This window comes from Thermobia domestica, chromosome 14 (assembly GCF_964235325.1).
Source record: "Thermobia domestica chromosome 14, izTheDome1.hap1.1, whole genome shotgun sequence".
Classification (NCBI taxonomy): domain Eukaryota; kingdom Metazoa; phylum Arthropoda; class Insecta; order Zygentoma; family Lepismatidae; genus Thermobia; species Thermobia domestica.
This window is the reverse complement of record NC_137467.1, coordinates 202,152,205-202,173,058: the sequence shown is the minus strand read 5'-3', so window position 1 is coordinate 202,173,058 and position 20,854 is coordinate 202,152,205. Positions and strand designations below refer to the sequence as shown.

Here is a 20,854-nt window from a genome sequence, read left to right as displayed (position 1 = left end):
GAATAGAAAGTATTCATTAACTGCACAAATCTTCACACAATACACAATGTAACTTTTTCTTTGGTGTTGCATTTAACTTTGTACAAGTTTTCTTTGAAATAAATGTAAGTGATAATGTCATAATATCTTAATTTTAATGGGAACCAATCGATTCATAATTATAAATAATATAACCTTACGTATGCAGCCCGTATCCAGGGGGATCTAGGGGGGCCGCTCCCCCTAAATTTTTACTGGCCCCCTATAAAATTTTCACGGTAGGCTTGCAAATGAACTATAATATGGGATGAACTAATATTTGTGGATCGGCCCCCCTAACTTCCATTTGGCCCCCCTTACATTTTCGGGCTGGCTACGGGCCTGTACGTATGTGTTTTTAAGGTAGAAGTGAAACTTATAAGGACAATGGTAATTATAGCATCATCAGCGTTCCTAGATCTTGTATTCTCTAGTTTCAGACTACTATTCAACATGTTCCTTTCTGATGGTATTCGTTTTCGTTCTTATGTTCGTTTGGTAACAAATTAATACATAATGTATTCCTTTAATATAGTTTAGGCAAAATCTTAACACCCTCTTGGTACTGTTCTATTCTTTATTATTGGTCAAGAAAAATTAATTAATAAATTATTTTATAATTCAATATGAAGTTTAGATTTTCCTAATAGAGGAAATAATATTAATTCAAACTGGTACTCACGTATTGGAAATATACATAGATGTCGACAATGAATTCTCAATAAAGTGACGTACTTAACAGAAACAAGACAGATATTTATTTACAGGATAAGACGAAGAATAATACCACGATATTACAATACTAAATGAGACATTTATAGTTTTATAAGTAAGAGAGTTATTATTTAAATGATACGTGTACACGAGATTATTAATTATTTATGCATGCAAGTTAGTTATATGAATATAGTTCAATACAAAATATTAATAATATACTAGTGCTCGAGTTAATGTTATATATATATACATAAAGACATCGAAGAATAATGAAAGATGAAGTGTATATATTAGTAGGTAGAGTAGTGAAAGAAAATGATTTTGGGTCAAAGAAAACAATGCAAAGCAACGTAGAGTATTTCCAAATTCCGAGAGTTTGTGAAACCTGATATGATCTATAATAGTGTAGTGCAAAGCACCACTGAAGAATAGCATATCAACGAGTGAGATATTAAAATAAAATCTGGTCAATTACAGTGTAATGCAAAGCATCACTTAGAGATATCACATTCGCATTAGAGATTTAGTAAATAAATACTTTCATGGTTATAGACATTAATTATTCCGAAATAGACTAAGCGCGCTAAGTAATGAAATAACTAACTAGAGAACTAGCTAAATGACTCACATAGATCAATAAGAATTATCTTATTATGACTATTACGACTATTATGACAGATAAGTCATAACTTCATGATTAATGATTATTTAATAACTAAAAATAAATAATACTGACACTAAGATCAATGTTTCGGGTATGGATGCAGTTTAAGACTGACTAACACCATTACTGAAACTAGCCTAGTTTAACAACATGTTAACATATATACTGGATAAATAATCAGTTTTGAGCATATTCACTTTAATTCAACATTAATTAAAAAATCAATTGGTTAGCTATCGACCTAGTGATTAATTATAATTTTTTCATTGACTATTCATTTATTGATTGACTATTAATTTATTGATTGGATATCAATTTATTGATTAGGTATTCATTTAATTGATTGAATATTGATTTGATGGATAGAATATTGATTTGATTGATTGAACATAAACTGATTAATTAGGTATAGATTGATAGATTCATGGATCAATTGATTTGAATCAAATATTCAGATCACCGTTCAGAACATAGATATTTATAAGAAAACATAAATAGATCAAAGTACCTTTTGCTGTCGATTTCTATTGAAAATATAACACAAACACAATAATATTGTCATTACACAGTAAATAACTATTAACACATACACCAACACATAGAACACTTGTGTCACAACACCGAACGTCCTAGAATTTTGCATTTTGCTTATACAATGTGGCATCAGTTTTGAGCTAGATGACTCCTGCATTTTATTCGTTAGTAAACATAAATAAACATTTCAATATTATGGTAATTCAAAAACACCGACGGATCGGTGTCATTTAAGTCAAAGGAAACTACTGACATAGTGACTCAGATCTTGCAGCAGACTGCGATACTGTTGTTATCCGCGGAATAAGAATAGCTATCTATTTAAATAGTTATTGTTTTACAGTGTAGTGTATGCATATTATTTACACAATATTTTCTATTCATACTAATCAGTGTGGTGCAGTGTAAATATGTAGAGGGTCATTATTTACATTATTGGTGACATAAATAGTGCATATACAGTGGTTTTAGTTATGCTATTAATTTTATATTACAAACGGTAATTTCAAGTTTTCAATTTGGTTTAAAACACTCAGCTGGAAACGATGTGCAGCAAAGAACTTGAACATTTGTTGATAAGATGAGACTGCATTCCTAGAAGTTCACAACAACAAACAGTTTTCTTACGAGTGAGATAAATATCAATTCAGCGTTGTTTTTTAAAGAAAAGTTGAGCGGGCGTTCACCACAGCTCATATGTTTCGTAACAAACTGTTGGCCAAGTGATATATTTTAAACTGAAGAAAGACAATTAATTTTTTTCTCCCTAATCAAATTAAAATTCATAACATTGATTATATCAATCTTATATTTGTTATCATGCTCTAGGCTAGTGTTGTAAAGATCTGGAAAAAACCGGAAATTTGGGAAAAAACAGTTCTTACCGTTTTTCCCGAGCTGGGAAAGATTGGGAAACTTGAAATTTTCGAATATTTTAGTACATTATGCTTTTAAAATGAAAACTATTTTATAGTTAATACTTTACAGTTAAGGTCATTGAGTATTTACGTTTCTTGAATTAGAATAGGGAAATTTTTGACACTAAATATATTTGCACCACTCCTTTAAAGTTAGCACCGTGATAGAATGGAGTTATGCCTACAAAAGATACTAAAATATAATCCTAGTTAGATTAATTAATATAGACGCATTTAAATTATCTTAAGTAATCTTATAGAGTTGCCGTTTTATGGCAGGAAAGTGTTAAAATAACAGGACCAAAATCATTTCAGTTAATACCAGTATCTTAAAATCAAATATCTTATGGAGATAAGTATCTTCCTTGTACTGTGTAAAATTTCCGGAAATTTTGAACCCACTAAAAAAATGTTTTGTTCAGAAATATTTACAAAACACGGAAAATATAATTTAAAAACTATTTCTTCGCCTGGTGCTAATCTTATTTTCTGTAACGTGTCTGCAGCATATATACAACGTATTTCGCTAGCAGGAAAAATAATTAAAGCAATAGCTTTTAATTTTACTTTTTAGTTTTTTGGTATCTGATAAAAATCCCTCTTTATTTTTTGTATATTTTTCGGACAACCTGAAAAAGAGATATGATCTTATTTACATACACACACATACACCAGACAAGTGCGTAAATTTGAGCAGCGACAAATATATTGAAAAATTTAATATGTGAAACTTCCGTTCCTTATTATTAAAGACTAAGAGAATACCCGTTTCTCGCACGGGGAGAATACGTTTCATTTTGGACATAAAGGGCACCAAAACTGTCACCAATGAAGTTAGGGACCCCAAAAACTATGAATTCCACACTAATATAAGCTATTTTTGATCATTTTTATATATTCACCGCTTTTCCCTCTCCCAAGTTGCGGCACTGAATTTGGATTTCAATAGTATCAGAAATGTTAATGTTCATCTCAGGCCCCGAAAAACCATGGATTCGATACGAATATCGGTCATTTTCGATCATTATATACATCCTCTCTCCCCCGCCCCCAAGTTACGAGCATGAAATGTGATTTAAACGGCGTCGACTGTTCATTTCAGCGATTGCAAAAAATATGGATTCGACACTAATATCGTTCATTTTAGACCATATTTATATATCTCCCCGCCCCCAAGCTGCTGGGATGTATTTGGACTTAAACGCCATCGAAAATGTCACTGCTAATCTCAGCGACCCCGAAACTACGGATTTGACACTAATATCGTCCATTTTCAGTAACGTTTATATGCCCAAGTTGCAGGCCTGAATTTGAATTTAAACGGCATCGGAAGGTTACTGTTCATCAAAGCAACTCCAAAAAAGTATGGATTCGACACTAATATGGGTCGTTTTCGATCATTTTTTTATATATTTCCCTTTCCCCCTCCCCTAAGTTGCGGGGCTGAAATTTTATTTAACAGCATCAGAAGTGTTACCGTTCATCTCAGAAACCCCGAAAACTATGGGTTCGACACTAAGATGGGTAATTTTCAATATATATCCGCACTTCCCTCCTCGAAGTTATACCTTCAAAGTGAAATGGTAAAATCCAAGCCAGGTCCGAACCTCTCTATGTTGAATTTTTTTTTTTATCGAGATCAGTGTGGCATTTCAAGAGTTGTTAAGTTACAAGTATAGTCACTTTCATTTTATATATATACTAGCAGCGTTCACCCCGCTTCGCTGCGGTCACCCCGGAACGCAATAAACTTTGTTACTTAGATAATTTTTACTTTTTCGCTTTCAAGTGATATGATAAAAACCATAGAAGATTGCAGTAAATCTTAACATTATATCGCCTGTCATTTATGTTAACCCGCCCCGCTTCGCTGCGGTCATCCCGGTGCTGGCATATTGTAAAAGTGTCTGTAAAAATAAGCAAATCAATTAAAAAATTTTAAACAGAAGATTCAAGCTATTTTCCGCTGTATATCGCCTGTCATTTATGTTAACCCGCCGAGTGACACGGTCATGCGGGTTGCATATAAATACGTTTATTTTTACCTATGATGAACTAATAACAAAGGATTTGTACGTTATGGACACTTGAATGGTCAATTATCTCAAGACACTGGTAATTAAAAATTAAAGTGATATGATAAAAACCATCTAGGGTCCAAATCCTAATAACCCCCCAAAAATGAAAGAAATTGGTTCAGCCGTATTAGCGTGATGAGCGGACAAAGGATTTTGTACGTTCTCTTTTATATATACTAGCAGCGTTCACCCCGCTTCGCTGCGGTCACCCCGGAACGCAATAAACTTTGTTACTTAGATAATTTTTACTTTTTCGCTTTCAAGTGATATGATAAAAACCATAGAAGATTGCAGTAAATCTTAACATTATATCGCCTGTCATTTATGTTAACCCGCCCCGCTTCGCTGCGGTCATCCCGGTGCTGGCATATTGTAAAAGTGTCTCTAAAAATAAGCAAATCAATTAAAAAATTTTAAACAGAAGATTCAAGCTATTTTCCGCTGTATATCGCCTGTCATTTATGTTAACCCGCCGAGTGACACGGTCATGCGGGTTGCATATAAATACGTTTATTTTTACCTATGATGAACTAACAAAGGATTTGTGGACACCTGAATGGTCAATTATCTCAAGACACTGGTAATTAAAAATTAAAGTGATATGATAAAAACCATCTAGGGTCCAAATCCTAATAACCCCCCAAAAATGAAAGAAATTGGTTCAGCCGTATTAGCGTGATGAGCGGACAAAGAATTGTACGTTCTCTTTTATATATATAGATATATAGATAATTTATCGCACTAGAAAATAGTAAGTTGTTTACATACAAAATTTTGTACATAAAGTTTATATTAACGTCTATCATTGAATATATTATATGTCTTAGTGCAAGAGTATTATTGAAATTTGCCTTCTGCTCTTTCTTTTAAGAAGTAATTTGGTTAAAATAAACAAAATTTCACCAGATCAAAGAGCACATTAATAACTCAGTTTCATTCAAGAGCCTTAATGATGGTATATGTGTATGCAATTGTAAAAGTTCTGTAATTAATTCACAACCAGGAGTAAACGACTAAAGGCACATAAATGAAATGGGTGCAGACTATTAATTTTCATGAATAATTACAACAGTTTTATTTTCGAATGTTTTTTTTAATATTCACAATATTGAAATTTCCCACGTACAAAAAAAAACTTCCATTACTAGTAAAACTAACCTAATACAAAGATAACCTAGTATACATTTTGAAGAATCCTCTGGAGACAAAAGTAATAATACGCTATGACAAAAAGTGAATTTAACTTTGTAATGCGTAATATAGTAATAGAATACACTTTTTGTAATTGCAAATAAATTCCCGGAATATTCCCATTTTGGGAATTTTTCCCGAGAATATTCCCGAAAAATATCTTCCCGGTAATTTTCCCATCACTAAGCACAGTCTAGAAAGTGTAGACAATAGTCCAAGCATTCAAAAGCAATGGTCTAGCAAATCCAGCCCCTGGAAACTCAAATAGAACCGGGATGTATACTGTTTTAGTTCAGATTTTGTTCAAGTGAAATTTTTTGTCGTTAGTATCGCTCACTCTCGCATATCGCTATTCTCTTGTTTCAGAAGGTATCAATCCATCTTTATCGTTTTAGCGGGAATAGCAAATGCTGTATTTCTGTGCGTGATTGCGGTTTGGTTGACTGTCGAACTCCCGTTTTGTGTACTAATTTCATTGAATACACGTGCTATTACTGCTTTAAATGTTACTTTTGATTGTGACTTGTGCCTAGACTTAAGATATTTAGTGCGAACAATTTAATATTTTAACACAATTTTTCCACTTCAGAACAATAACTGGTCCTCTGGTTCGGCCCTGGGTAAACGTACAGATCTGCAAATCACTTGCAAGAATAGTACTTGTAGTACTAATAACTTGTGACAACTACCAATCTCCTATCTTCAAGACTAAGGGCGGGAAAAACTATTTCCATCGTCTGCGAATATCCCCAGAATTTGCCAAAGATCCTATAGAAACTTTAAAAATTTCCTGACACGTTCCTAATTGTTGTAGAATGATGATTCATACGTCGTTCTCTTCAGAATAGAGAAGGCTTTCAGTCATTACCACTCACATGTCCTCGGACGTACCTGAAAAGGGAAAAATTGGAAATAAGTATTTTCTTGTGAAAAATCCCGTTTCCCCATTTTGAAGCCATCTGGCGCGGCCCTGGATAAGCATACAGATCTGGAAATCACTTGAAAAAATAGTACTTCTCGTAGTAATTACTTGTGACAAATACCAATCACCTTTCTTCAATACTAAGGGCGGGAAAAGCTCGCAAAACGCTCCAAATGACAGTAGTAACAAAAAGGATATTATGTAAAAAAAAAAAAAAAAAACTAACACGTCCCGAATCATCGTAGAATAAAGATTCATACGTCATTTTGTTCAGGATCGAGTAGATTTCAGAAAGTACCGCTCAGATGTCCCTATTACGTACCCGAGCGGAGCAATAATCGCGAAAATGGGATTTTTGGTCAAGAAATATCCCTCTTTTACCATTTAGCCCCTCTGAACCCCCCTTCTGTGTTACGAAGAGATCCGAAAAAATTCAGATAGAAACTAAAGGGTCCAGTGATTGTTCCTGTAAAACTTCAGAAATCTAGAATTAAAGAGAAGTTCACCAAAAAATGTTGAAGTTAGACCTCACTAAAAAAAAGGAATTTGTAAAGTGATGACTTTATAACCCCCTATGTTCCGACGCTCGGAAGCGTATAGACCCTTCCAAGGCTTTCTTCAATGCCTCGTATCTTGTAAAATAAAAATAATAGGAACTAAATAGCTTTCTTAGTTATCTTTTAATCGAATTTTGAAGACACTATCATTTCGTAGTAAAAACTACGAAATATGTTAAAAGGGTTAAGCGGTTTGGGTACACTTTACAATACACGCTCCAGCTGCGCATCGATAAGTAGGCACGCTTTAAAAGGATATAGTAGAGGGGTAGAGTAGAGTAAGCTGGGGATAAGTACAGTGGGAGTAGAAATGTGTTAGCTAAGATTAGGCACCTTTTGACCATTTTTTTTTTTAATTAATAGAGTGTAATTTGTTGTTTTTATGTGAGTGTACCAGTTGGAACGGCATTATAAAGTTAAACCTATGTTTGTATAAGGCAGAGTAGATTAAAGATTAATGTAAATGTAAGCTTAAAGGTTTGGAAATATAAAACAGGTCCTTTCATCTTCAAAATGCAAGTTAGAATAGGTGCACCAATAGAGAATCTTAATTTGGTTGGCTTGAAGTTCAGCATCTTTTTCAGTACCGAAGCTATATGAAACGTGATCTGCAATTTGAAATGGGGCATTAGTGCCGTATCGCCGCACCAATTTAAAAACTGAAAAGAAGCACCAAAATGTACTGCATTCGGTTATATTTGCTTGGATTACGTTAAGTTACATCACATTACGTAATGGGCATAAAAACTAGTGCAAAAACAGACCAACCTGTGCTAGGTGACCACTAAAAGCACGAATGTTATCTAATCGAGTCAGGGCAGAGCGAAGTTTGTGGGTCCGTGCACAGGTGTCCGAAGGGAGAAGGTGCGTCTTCAACGGTGGGTATACGCGTAAGCGAGGGTAGCGACAAAATGTGGGTTTTGGCAATCATAAACATTTCAATAGCACTTGTCATGTTTTCATACTTGCAACGCTTCACATGTTGACATACAATACAGTTTGTACACTGTACAGAAATTCATTTCTGTTGAGTTAGAAGTCACTTACCATCAAAATTGAGGCTTGTAAGATTTTCTAATTTCAAGAAGAAAATCGTGTAAAAGAGTTTCGTGGTGTTTCCTTACCTTTTTCCCACACTGAAAATATATTGTTTTCCTCTTTTGTATTTTCAATTCATTTCCAGATTTACCATAGAGTTTTCGCCTGTTCAGCATACCGTGTCTTTCACAAAATTTCAGTAACTGTTGTTCGTTATTTTTATACAGTTCCATATAACTATCGGACTTTAAGCTTCTATATTTCGGGAGCTCTGTTTTGTTGACTAGTCTCTGATTCTTTCGAGAACTTTGTTATAATTTTAGATCTATCAACTTTTCCGATGAAAAGTGATGATATACACCTAGTATCGGGATGAGCGGAGACCTATGTATCAGTTATTGCTAGTAGTGGAAAAATATTTTATCGAGTATGATCCTCTTGAATAGTGCAAAAAATGTGAAACTTACTTGATACTAAGTTAGGTCTAAATTTTGGCTGGTGTAATTGGGTGAGCTTGTCAACCGTCTGATATCTTGATAACATGACGAGAGAATAGCTGAAATTTGAAGCTTCCACCAACAAGTGTACGCTCCCTTTGGCAAACTCACGTGTTTGGATTATCTGGATATTTACGAGATGCATCTCGTACATATCAATTTGAATGAAGATTCTTTAATTATTTGCTTTGGGTACTCAGATCAACAAAGGGAGTCAGAAATAGATTAATAATCTTATAATTTGGAACAGTTACACAGGGTGCATTTCGTGTGATAAATTAAAATGATAATAGCAAGTTTTGGCTTGTTTCATATTTCGAGATTGTAATGATATTACAAGTAACAAAAGTATTTGTAATTAGCCATTTACCGTGACGTTTTAACCACTTACCATATTTTGTTTCTCTTTATTTTGACAGGTGTCAAAAATGGATAGAGGCAGCGAAGAATCCTCGCTGGATAGGAAAGGCTGTCAGAAACGCATACATGTATGCAAATCACTTCGATGACACTCCGTTTAAGTCTCCAAGTAGGCACTGTCTCATTAATGGTGCTCTACCGATGGTAGATACTGTATGCAGAAGTGATTATGTTGCAGAACCAACCAGCTCAGCATGCTCCAGTGAGTACAGCCTTTCAGCAAGTGAAGAAATAGAAAAGCAGTCAAGTTGTTCTTCTGAAGCAGACTTTTCTGTTGTTTTCCTTGATCACAACTACTGTGTTCCTTTCTTACTCCAGTCTAGTCCTCATGTTACCTCACAGTCTAAGAGTTCTCTGTCCCAGCAACGACCCAAATGCTCCATTGAACTTTTTCCTTCTGATCCTACCACTTCTTCAGATGTCAACTTTCAACCTTTGTCTTCGACTTCAGATCAGTGTTATGAAGAACGTCAAGTGTTAACTCCTTCGCATGAAGGAGATAATGCTTCGTCCATGCCTGCTAGTAAAAGAAAATCAATTTTGGCTACTATTGGTTGGACAAGAAAGTCTCTGTTAACTCCAAAACAAAAAAGCTCTACGAAATTATTAGAATTAGTAAGAGATCTTTATCTCATTTGAAAAAGAAGTATAGGAAAAGGACATGAATTTTGGAAGAGTTGCAGTTTGCAAAAAATGCAACAATGGAGGTGGCGCAAACTCTTGCAAACCCATGTTACCAAAAATGTTTGGCCCAATATTGACATCAAAAATTATCAACCGTTGAAACGATGGTTGGGAACGTCCTCTTTGCGTTTGTTGGGCCAACGCACCATATCTCAACGTTGGTCCCACGAAGAAAACAACAGTTTTTCAACAATTTCCCAACCGTTGATGTCGCGTCAACCATTTGAATGGGTGAGTTGAAAAACGTACATATTCCAAAAATATCACAAATTAAACTGCGATAGCCATTTTTTTCTTTGGACGTATCTACATCCATAGAGTAGAAGAAGAAACATATTTCACTATTGCAAATGAGCTAGCCAAAAGTATGTAGATGCGATTGAGTTAAAGAAGGAACATATTCCAGGAATATGTCCCTTCTTCAACTCACAGCCATGCTAGTGTCGGCGGCACTCGCCACAGCGCTAGTGCACAATTATGTGTTATAACTTAACAGGTGAGCTGTTGTTTAAGGTTATGTTGGTTGTGTTTAAAGTGGAAAGTGAAGATCATTGCGAGAAGTAGTGTAGTGAAGTTAAGTGTTTCTTTGCTTTAACCTAGTAACAATATCCGAAACAGACAGTGACACTGGTGAACCAAGCCTTAAAAAGGGTAGACTTAACAAAGAAAAATGTGTACGGAAGATGGAAAAGTTAGCAAGGCGTTGAGGTGAGGAGTTTTTAACTTCAGCAGGCGTTTTTGTTCCAGCCAAAACAACCGGCCCAAGCTGTGAGAAAATGCATGGATAGTTTTTCTATTGAGGAAAAGGAGAACATTATTAAAACCCTATATAGTGGCAGACCTAGGACACATTATTAGTGAGCCTAATTGAGAGCCATGAGATTGCAAGGGTCAGACCATCAAATCAAAACCAAAAGCAATACGAGTCCTCTTTCAAATAATTTGCCATGAAAGGGACGAGCAGAGTTGAAGTATGTCGTAATGCGTACATAAACCTTCATGCGGCGTCACACAAAGTTGTTATTAGATTGACAAATATTTTGGCTTCTTGGAAATTCCCTATTGACATTAGAAGTAAACAGGAACACCGTTCTAATGCTATTCCTGCCTCACATCTAGTTAAAATACATGAACATATTGATTAATTTTATAAATATGTTGCACATTACACGTTTACAGCAACCATATATCTCGATGCTCAGCCTAATACATGAACTTTTCATAGAAAAATGTCCTGACTTGAAGAATGTAATTAAGTATGAGTTTTATTTAGAATATTTCAAGAAAAACTTTGGTTACCAATTGGCAGATGTCAGGTCGGTGTCTGCAGTACTTGTGAAGTCCTGAAGATGAAAATTAAATCAAACACGCTTAATGACATCAAAAACATGTAAATATTATATTCAGTATTTTATATTTTGTAAATTAGTTCAGACTATTTTCATTTTACCTGAACTTATCTATCCTAACTACAGTCTGAATATAACACTTAACTTCATAATACAATATAACCTAACCTAACCTAAGTATTGCTATCTTTATTACAGACATTTTATGGTAGGTTGTGACATTTGACCGTGTATGTAACAAAAAAGACTGATTTGTAATGGCAAAGTAAAAAAAATCATTTTAATATTATTATCTCAGCATTTTTTCGCAGCTCGGTGTGTTTTAATCACATAAAAAATACTAATGATGGTCTAACTGAAAGGGAACATGTTTTTATAATGTTTTTCGATCAAGCAGCTGCTGATCCGCTAGATCAAGATGATTGACGATTGTCTACTCTGAAAAATTCAACAATAACCATTGTTTTATCGGAAAACATTGTAATTTTTGTCAATATGTGTAGCTAACAGTTTTGAAATACATTTGTTTGCCTTTATACAAATATTGAATAATATTACTTATTTCTGAAACCTGTTTAACATAATCCACTAATTGGGATAAAGTATTGTGCATTTAAAAACATTGGGTTGAAAAAGGAACATATTCCTAAACATTTTTACAAATTATATGGTATATATATAAAAAATATGTACAGGTACTATGTGCAATAGTTTTGCTACACTAAACGACACAAATTGACAATAGTAAATGTTTTGGTAGAACAATTAGCTTTCTCACAAAACAGTTTTTCTTAGTTTTCCGAAAGTTTATATTTTTGGAATGAGTACCTTTTTCAACTCACCGATTCATTTGTTCAACCACGTTTCACCCGTTAATGTTTATGTCAACGTTGGGCCAACAAAAGATCAACCGTTTGACAAGGGTTAGCATTTTACAACGTTGGACCAACGAAAAGTCAACCGTAATTACAACCATTATTCAACTTTATACACATATCAACCATATATCGACGTTGGGCCAACGACAATAGAAACGATAACACAACCGTTAGTGCACATCAACCATATATCGACGTTGGGCCAACGACAGGACACATGATAGCACAAACGTTAATGAACGTAAACTATTTATCAACTATAGATCGACGTTGGGCCAACGACAATACAAATTATGACACAACCATTATTCAACTTCCAACCAGTTATCAACGTTGGTCCCACGTTGGGCCAGCGATAGGTAACAATGATATTTCAACCAACATGGACTGGATGGCGGGGATGGTAGCTTCCTTTATCGCAATAGGAGAATAACGGCATTGTACCTTGTACAGAACCAGACAATACTGACGCAGCCAGTGGTGTACGGGTAGGAAGCCTGCTTGCCAAGTGGCAATCGGCTACGTCGAGCGTAACCACGAACCTTTCTCCGGTAGGGCTTTCTCTGGGTTTCCTCAGTCCCACCTGGGGAATACCCGGATGCTGAGATGTGCAAATCCAGAGCCGCGCTACCTTCCCACATTCTTGTCCCTCCTATATCGGCCTAAGCATTGATATCTAAAGGTCATAAATAAAGTTCAACTTTTCTTTCCTAGTGAAGTTGAACTTTACTTATAACCTTTAGATGTCAATGCTTAGGCCGATATAGGGACAAGGATGAGGGAAGGTAGCGCGGCTCTGGATTTGCACAACTCAGCATCCGGGCATTCCCCAGGTGGGACTGAGGAGACCCTGCCGGAGAAGGGTTCGTGGTTACGCTCGACCTAGCCTAATGCCACTTGGCAAGCAGGCTTCCTACCCGTACACCACTGGCTGCGTCACTATTGTCTGGTCCTGCACAAGGTACAATGCCGTTATTCTCCTGTTGCGACCAAGGGAGCTACCATCCTCGGCAGTTTGTAAAAAAAACAAAAAAAGCCAGTCATATTTCACACATGACTGGTGAAAGGACTTCAAGGACCAGAAGAAAATCAAAGAGGTATATTTGAGCGGACAGTTTTTTATTCAAAAGTTTGAAGGAAAAAAACATATATACACATACACACAATGTAATTTATATATGGTGTCAAATTATCGTACAATTAGTATAACATGTTAAACAATCCTTTAAAAGCTATAGTTATGCTTTGAAGGCCATTACGCTTATTCGGATAACCAATGAAAACATTTGTTTCTTTCATTGATAACCATTTACATTTTCGTTTTAGTGATAACTATATACATTTTGCTTATTACTCAGATGTCCTAAAACTATAATGTTCTACGATAATTGTATAATAAATAACTTTACTACAAATAACAATGTGATATTTTGTCATTTTACAATATTTGAAAAGATTATACGGATGGTCTCATTTTTATTTTTTAAATTCTCAAATGCGAGAAAGGTTTCCTGATAAGTATTGAAACAACGTGAAAACAATTCGTGCAAACAAGGAATAAAAAGAGTCTTATTTGGAAAATAACTTTATATTACACTCATAGAAACTACCTGTATAGATACATGAAACGTTCCACAATTATGCAAGAGGGCACAGAACTCTGCTATGGCATACCAAGAAAATATTAAATACTTTCTATTTCTTATTAAATACTGATACGATTTAGACAAGAATGATACATCACAAAACTGAAAAAAAAAAAAGAAATACATTCAAGGCATTAATACTAGGCCAAACATTTCCGAAATCCGTTTTTCAAAAAAATCCGTACTTAGATGAAAGAAGCAGTCTGGGTTTCGAGATTCTGATTTTTGTTTTAATCCGCGTGGTGCTCTTGAGCTCACCGTCACAGCCAAATGGGAGCGGGAGCGGATAAGCCATGTTTTGGCGGGATATTATGGCGCGGGCCATCTAGCCAATGGCATCATTGCATGCACCTTCCGGCTTCTGCTATGCTAGGCCATTTACAAGTTACCTAACAATGTATTTCGGGCCGTCCGACGCATCCGTGTATCCCATCGGTGATATATCCAACATACGGAAAGTAGAAGCAGATGCGACCGAAATATAAAATATAAAATTTCCGCGTTTTGCTTAAATCAGCGACAGAGCTTTTGACAGTGTCAGGCAGCCACTTGTTTTATTCGGGTTGGCTTGAGTAGCAGAAGACGGAAGGCGACAACAATGATGTAATTGTCCAGGTGACGCGCCCCAATATTTCCTGTTTAGTAAAATCGCTTGTCCCTATCCGACTGCGGCGGTTTAAGCTAAAGAGCAACAAGCCCACAACACGCGGATTCAAGTTGGACCAAAACTTTGAGCAGTGTTTACAAACTGAAAGCTTTTTTTTAAAAAAAATATCATTTCTTATGTCTATTTATTAAATTGGTCGTGTGGGGAATTGTCGTACTTTCCAAAAGCTGGTTTTCCATTGCTCTAACACACACATACACCAAAAAAACTGGAGGTTGGCTAAACACATTAACTCAACGTGTTGACTCTCGACCGTGGGAGGAAAAAAACTGGATTATTTTCTAAACATCCGTTTTTTGTTTGTTTTTTTCAAAGTTAAGATTTTTCCGACATTCGAAATTTTCTATTTTATTTTCCGGAATCTAGAAAGTAAAATTTCCCATCCCTAATTAATACTGTACTACAGGCTTGGATCAAAATATGTCTCCTGTATGGTTGATACGAAAGTGTCCTAAAATTCACGCAAAAAGTAATTGTTACATTTTGACTTAAGCTGAAAATGAGCCTTATCGCCGATTACACTTTGAGGGTTTTGTTAATCAACAAAATCGTTGCATTTGTAGTTCAGAAAATCGAATTAACGCCTTGGAATGCCAACAAGCGTAGTACTTCAAGGAAAATGAACGCTATTTGAACGAAAATCAGCCAGATTCATTTACAATGGTCATGGAAAATTTCAACAGTTTGCGTATGTGGAGGCTATTTACCCGATGTGTTGTTCCATGCATAACCGTATACTGTATAGTTTATAAATGAATAAATAAATAAATAAAATCAAGTTTTAAGTATAAATATGTATTTTATGCCAAAATTAATTCTTGCGTGAAGTTTGGGACACTCATTATTAGCGTCCTTTCTAAAAGAATTCAGTGGTCTTCTCTGTTCACAATTTTTTTTTTCTCTTGAAATACCGTTAAAACCAGATTCTGAAAAACAGACAGCAGCTGTATAGCTCCAAAACCAAACGTGTCTCATCGAAGTGAAAAGCCTTAGTCATGATTTCACAACGAAAACAAAAGCTTTTTTTTTAACATACAGAAAGAGGCATTTTGCAACGTCATTAATTTTGGTGCTAAGCCTAAAGTTCAGATCCACGTAAGAAAGTTACTTGGACAAAGTTTTTCGGTTACTTCACACATTCTCCGGCTGTCATAAAGAAAGTGCAGGCTTCCCACCTGAGCTTCCCTTATGAGAGTAGTAGAAGATAGTTGTGGAAAACAACCGAAAAATTTTGCACATGTAATTTTTTACGTGGATCTGAACGTTGGGTTAGCACCAAAATTAATGACGTATATTTCTAGGGTTTGCCACTCAGTACACACCTGCTATTTTTCAACTCTTCAAACGTTAACTGAATTCACTTTGGAGATCATACATCAACGGTACTTTGCAGCCACTTTATATCTCAGAAAATTAGATTTAAAATTTTTAAACCTGGATCTGTATCTTTGCTCTAACTAACTTTCTCTCCTGAAATACAATAAAACTATCTAAGGAACATTAATCAACATGCGCGGCATCGCATACCCATCCAAGCGCACCAAGAAATGTACAGCTACCAAAATCAAGTTATACACGAACCAGAGTTTATCGCGAAATCGTTGATTTCGAGGGCCCGTAAAAACTAATCGATGTTAAAGACGGGAAAATGAGCTTATGAAGTTTGGGTGATATGGTAGTTATGCACAAATGTGCAAAATTGCATGTTTGTAGCATAAACCATGTCTGAGTTGTGGACCTCTGAAATCAGCTTTTTTTCGCCCACTCACGTAGTCATTGACTAACTGACTCTCATTGTTAGAGTCCTCCCAGTTAGCTAGAGAGTTGAAATTTTGCACAAAGGTTCTTTATAACGTCCCGAGTATTGAAAAAATTATGAAATATGAGGTAGGTCGTATCACAATATTTTGTAAACTTTATGCAAATGTTTCTGCACTAACATGTGAAAAGTGTTTCAGTGAGCTTTAAGCAACTAACCGTACTATGAAGTGTAATGGGTTACACATATGTCAAGGACGTTACGTCAAAACACTGTCAGATCCGATCAAAAACATCAGAGATACCAAAACTTCAGCTAAGTTCGTCAGGCTCAGAATAGTGGTAAGACGGAGGATGGATGAGCAAAGCTCTTGGCGAAAACATGTGATAGAAACTTTGGAAGTTGGCGCGAGGTCTCACACCATCGTCAATCCTAAAACCCGAATATCATCAATCTTGCCACCTCTCGGCAACTTCCTAACTTTCTCTAACAGGTCGCCAAGAAACTTTCGCTCATCCATCTTACATCTTACTGCTTTTTTAAGGCTGACGAACTTGGATGAAGTTTCTGATCGGATCTGATTAGAACTGTCATATCTTCTTTTCGAAGGAATGTTTTTTCAGATATAAGGTAGCAGCAAAATACCGTCGATCTGTAAACTCATAATTCTAATAAAAATGGTCCATGTTACAATAAGGAAGACAGTAATACAGGGATTCATTACAGAAGTCCCTAATTAGAATGCATGAAAGTTTGCAAAAGCGTCCTAGCATTTGTAGGCAAATCAGGAAAATGAGGTTTCAGAATCTTCAAAAGTGCCGTTGTTGCATTATTAGGTATATTAAAGGTTTTAGACCAGGTGATGAGCTGATCTTTCACTGAAGGCACACAAAATGAATGATGTGGTGCATCCACACTTCCGTTCTCACTACTGTTTGCAACTATAGAAGTTACAACATTAATTCTCTCACTACTGTTTGTAAATATAAAAGTTGTTTCAGCGCTTGTTGTACAAGGACTGTAAATATTTACATTACTAGCAACACTTGTACCTGAGTGAAAGTTCACAAAATTCGTAGAACATCCTGCAACCTGTTTTACAGATGAACGCAATGCCTCAAGAATGGTCCATTCCTCCTTCTCGATTAGTCTCCTCTTGTGTCTCTTGGAAACTGGATGACGTACGCCTTCGTTCTCTTCCTCCATTTCTATCTCTTCCCCAGTGGAACCAGTTCTGAATCCTTTCTTTTATTTCCTGGTCTGTTGCTTTCCTGGCTATTCCATTAAGACGCACAGCCCCTGAAATGAAAATAATTTGTGAAGTCAACAGAACAATACTAGATATACTACAAATAAAACCAATAGATTACATCAATTCTTTATTATCCGTACTTCAGTAACGGTTCGAAAACACTTGAAATATGAACACGCAAACTTACTACAATGTTCTATGTAACAGACTGGCGTGACTGAAAATAAAACCATTGTCTTAATGATAGTTGATTTTAAAAAATTACGATTCTACACAATGAAATAAAATCTGAGCACTCACCACATAGAAATAGTAATTTTAACGGCCTCACATCATAATATTGGGTTGTAATTAACTAAAGAAGAAAGGTCAAAAGTAAAAATGGGAAATTTGAGTCCCTATCCCCTTGGTTTCAAATCTTTTAGGTATCCTTCCACCCAACTATAACTGATTCTTAAATTCACTCTACTAATTAACTAAATGAAGTCCTCTTCAATATTTCAAACGTACTGAATTGGCCTCTTTTCATTGAAGGGTGGGGGGCTCCTTTCGCCGGTAGGATCCCTTGAAGAATCCACATTCGATTTTTATTCTTTCTTTTTAATCAACTTTGGGTTAACACGGGACAAGGAAGGGTGTAAGATAGAAATGACGGGCAGTTTAGTTGCAGGTCTGTTTCTGCCTACTGCACTGTTACCTTTACATAAATAGGTCTTATTACGACTTCTTCCCAAGATCTAACAAGCCCTTTCCTTCCCCTGTGTTCATCCACAGTTGCCTAAAATAAAAAAAAAATATATTTTGACTCTGAATTCTGTGATCCCCCCTCCCAAGGAAAAACTAGAAATATCTTCCTACATAAACAATTTACGATATTCCGGAATGAATAAAGTATCTAAAATTGGCAAGATGTTCATTAAAGTAGACAGCTTGAATGATATTTAATTTGTCTCCTTAATTCAATTTTTAAATATTGATGCACGGAAACAAAATTAGCGTAAAAATGCAAATATACTATTATTTAGAACACAAGCTTACCAGCGTCGTTGCATTATCACGTACTTGAAGCCATTCTTCCAAGTTTAACACGTCTTTTACTGATGTACATGGAATTGTGCAGTTTTCCGGTAAGTTCACTTTTGCAGGCGATGTAGAATTTGCCGTTTTTAATTGGTCCTTCAGTAAACAAACATCATTGCTTAAATCTATTAGCATATTTTTCATTTCTGCAAGGTGTCTTGTAACTACTGCAAAGCCTAGAATGAAAACAAAATGAGAGAAAATTAATACTCAAATTTTTGTAACAATTACTCTCAAATATTATGTTCTTGTTGTGTTTAAGCATGACGTGTATGAATTTTTGGATGAAAGAAAATACTTGTTAGAAAAGGTAGGCGGTGGGAAGGGACGGTAGGCCGAAGCGCCAGAAAACCATAAACACATCATTTGCCGTTTAAATTGGGAATAAGTGACCTAAGCAGGGACGTAGCTAAGGAGGCGCACGAGGGGGCACCAGCCTCCCCAAATCTTGGCTTGCCCTCCCAAATATTTTTTAAAAAAATATATTACATTTTTTTATCCGACAATAAATGAAAAAATTATCCATAGTAAACTGAAATGATTCATACTTCTAAGAAAAGGTTATTTTTTTAAAATCCATTTACAGGCTATTTCTTAAACGTTAAGTGAATGGTAATAAGAGTATGAGATCAGTAACTTTGGGGCCTGGGCGTCATTTTCGTTAACATTGGGGGGTTCTTCCAGCCCTTAGAGTGATTCCAGCCTTATAGTCACCTTGAGGTACTAAGGGCAAAAAATCTGTACGATTGCACTTTTTATAACCAACTAAAAAAAACTGAAAGGTCGATTCGACTCAAAGCCTACGAGGATCCCTCTCCACCATTGCAGAGTTTTGCAACATAGTACTTTATATTTTAATTGTTTTACTAGAAGGTATTGAGTGCATATTTACTTTTGTATATTTATTATATTTAACAACGATTCTGGCTAAACAGATGAGAAACTATTTATACCCCTATACAGTATGTACTGGCGCTGGCAACAGGCTGAGCGGGAAAGAGTCTATTTTCTTACTGAATGTGGAATGCGCAGTGTTAAGTTTGCTATGTAGGCCTATGTGTTCTTGAAATTAAGTTTAATATGGATATTTTATTTCACATGGAAAACTGAAAAACACTTGAGGAGTACCTGCAGCGAAACTGATAAGGTGCATGTTGTTGCTGAGGAAAATATTCATTCGGACACTGTTGATAAGGAAGAAGCTAAGGAAGTTGCTAGCACCTCACAACAAAACATTCATGTGAATGATTTGTTTTCAGAGGTCCACAGAAACTGGAGAGATTTTTGATCTACAAAACCACGCATCTAGAGAAGTAATAACTGTCCGTCGCGAGTGCTTAAAACGTATAGTGACGATTCTGATACATTTAGTTCGACAGGGATTGGCTTTACGAGGCAAAGATGAAAATGACAACAGTTTAAATAAACAGAATTTCTAGCAAATATTCGAATTGTTACGACGTTTTGGCCCTTTTTAAAGCATATGCAGCGCCAGGGAATACCACTTATTTGTCCCCAGAAATTCAAAATGAAGATATCTTATGGTGCGGTGAGGAAATCATCAATGTCATTGTAAGTGAACTGAATGCCGCTGGAAAGTTCAGTGTTATAGCTGATGAAACACAAAATGTTAATGTTTCTGAACAACTTAGTGTTTGCGTGAGATATGTGAAAAATTCTAAACCGGTAGAGCACTTTTTGAAAATTGAGATACATGCTGAATATATATTGACAACCTCCTCAGTTCGTGTCTTTAAAACGGGGAAGAAGATGTTGAACTGAGAAGATCACCTTCCACTCACCATCTAGAGTGAGTGGGAACATTGACAATTACCAAGCGAGAGGTTATTGATTGAACCATGTCTTTATAGGAAATTACCAAGAAATGACAACTCAGATATCGAATTAATGTTTGATGGTTATATTTCTCATAACTTGTGTTGCTGTGTAAAATGTGATGTTCAAATTCGGGTATCTAGAAGGTTT

The 20,854-nt window shown here is 35.6% G+C and overlaps 1 long non-coding RNA gene across 2 annotated transcripts in view; it reads right to left on the bottom strand.

The window, feature by feature from the left end:
* Window positions 1-13,576: 13,576 nt before the first annotated feature.
* The window catches only part of LOC145670541 (uncharacterized), a 32,181-nt gene continuing 24,903 nt past the window's right edge, over window positions 13,577-20,854 (bottom strand). For both annotated transcript variants that reach the window (XR_014128332.1, XR_014128331.1), the window contains exons 3-4: window positions 18,827-19,044; window positions 13,577-17,835 (exon numbers count right to left, since the gene is read on the bottom strand). This is a non-coding gene — a long non-coding RNA (uncharacterized LOC145670541). The remainder of the gene's footprint in view (window positions 17,836-18,826; window positions 19,045-20,854) is intronic.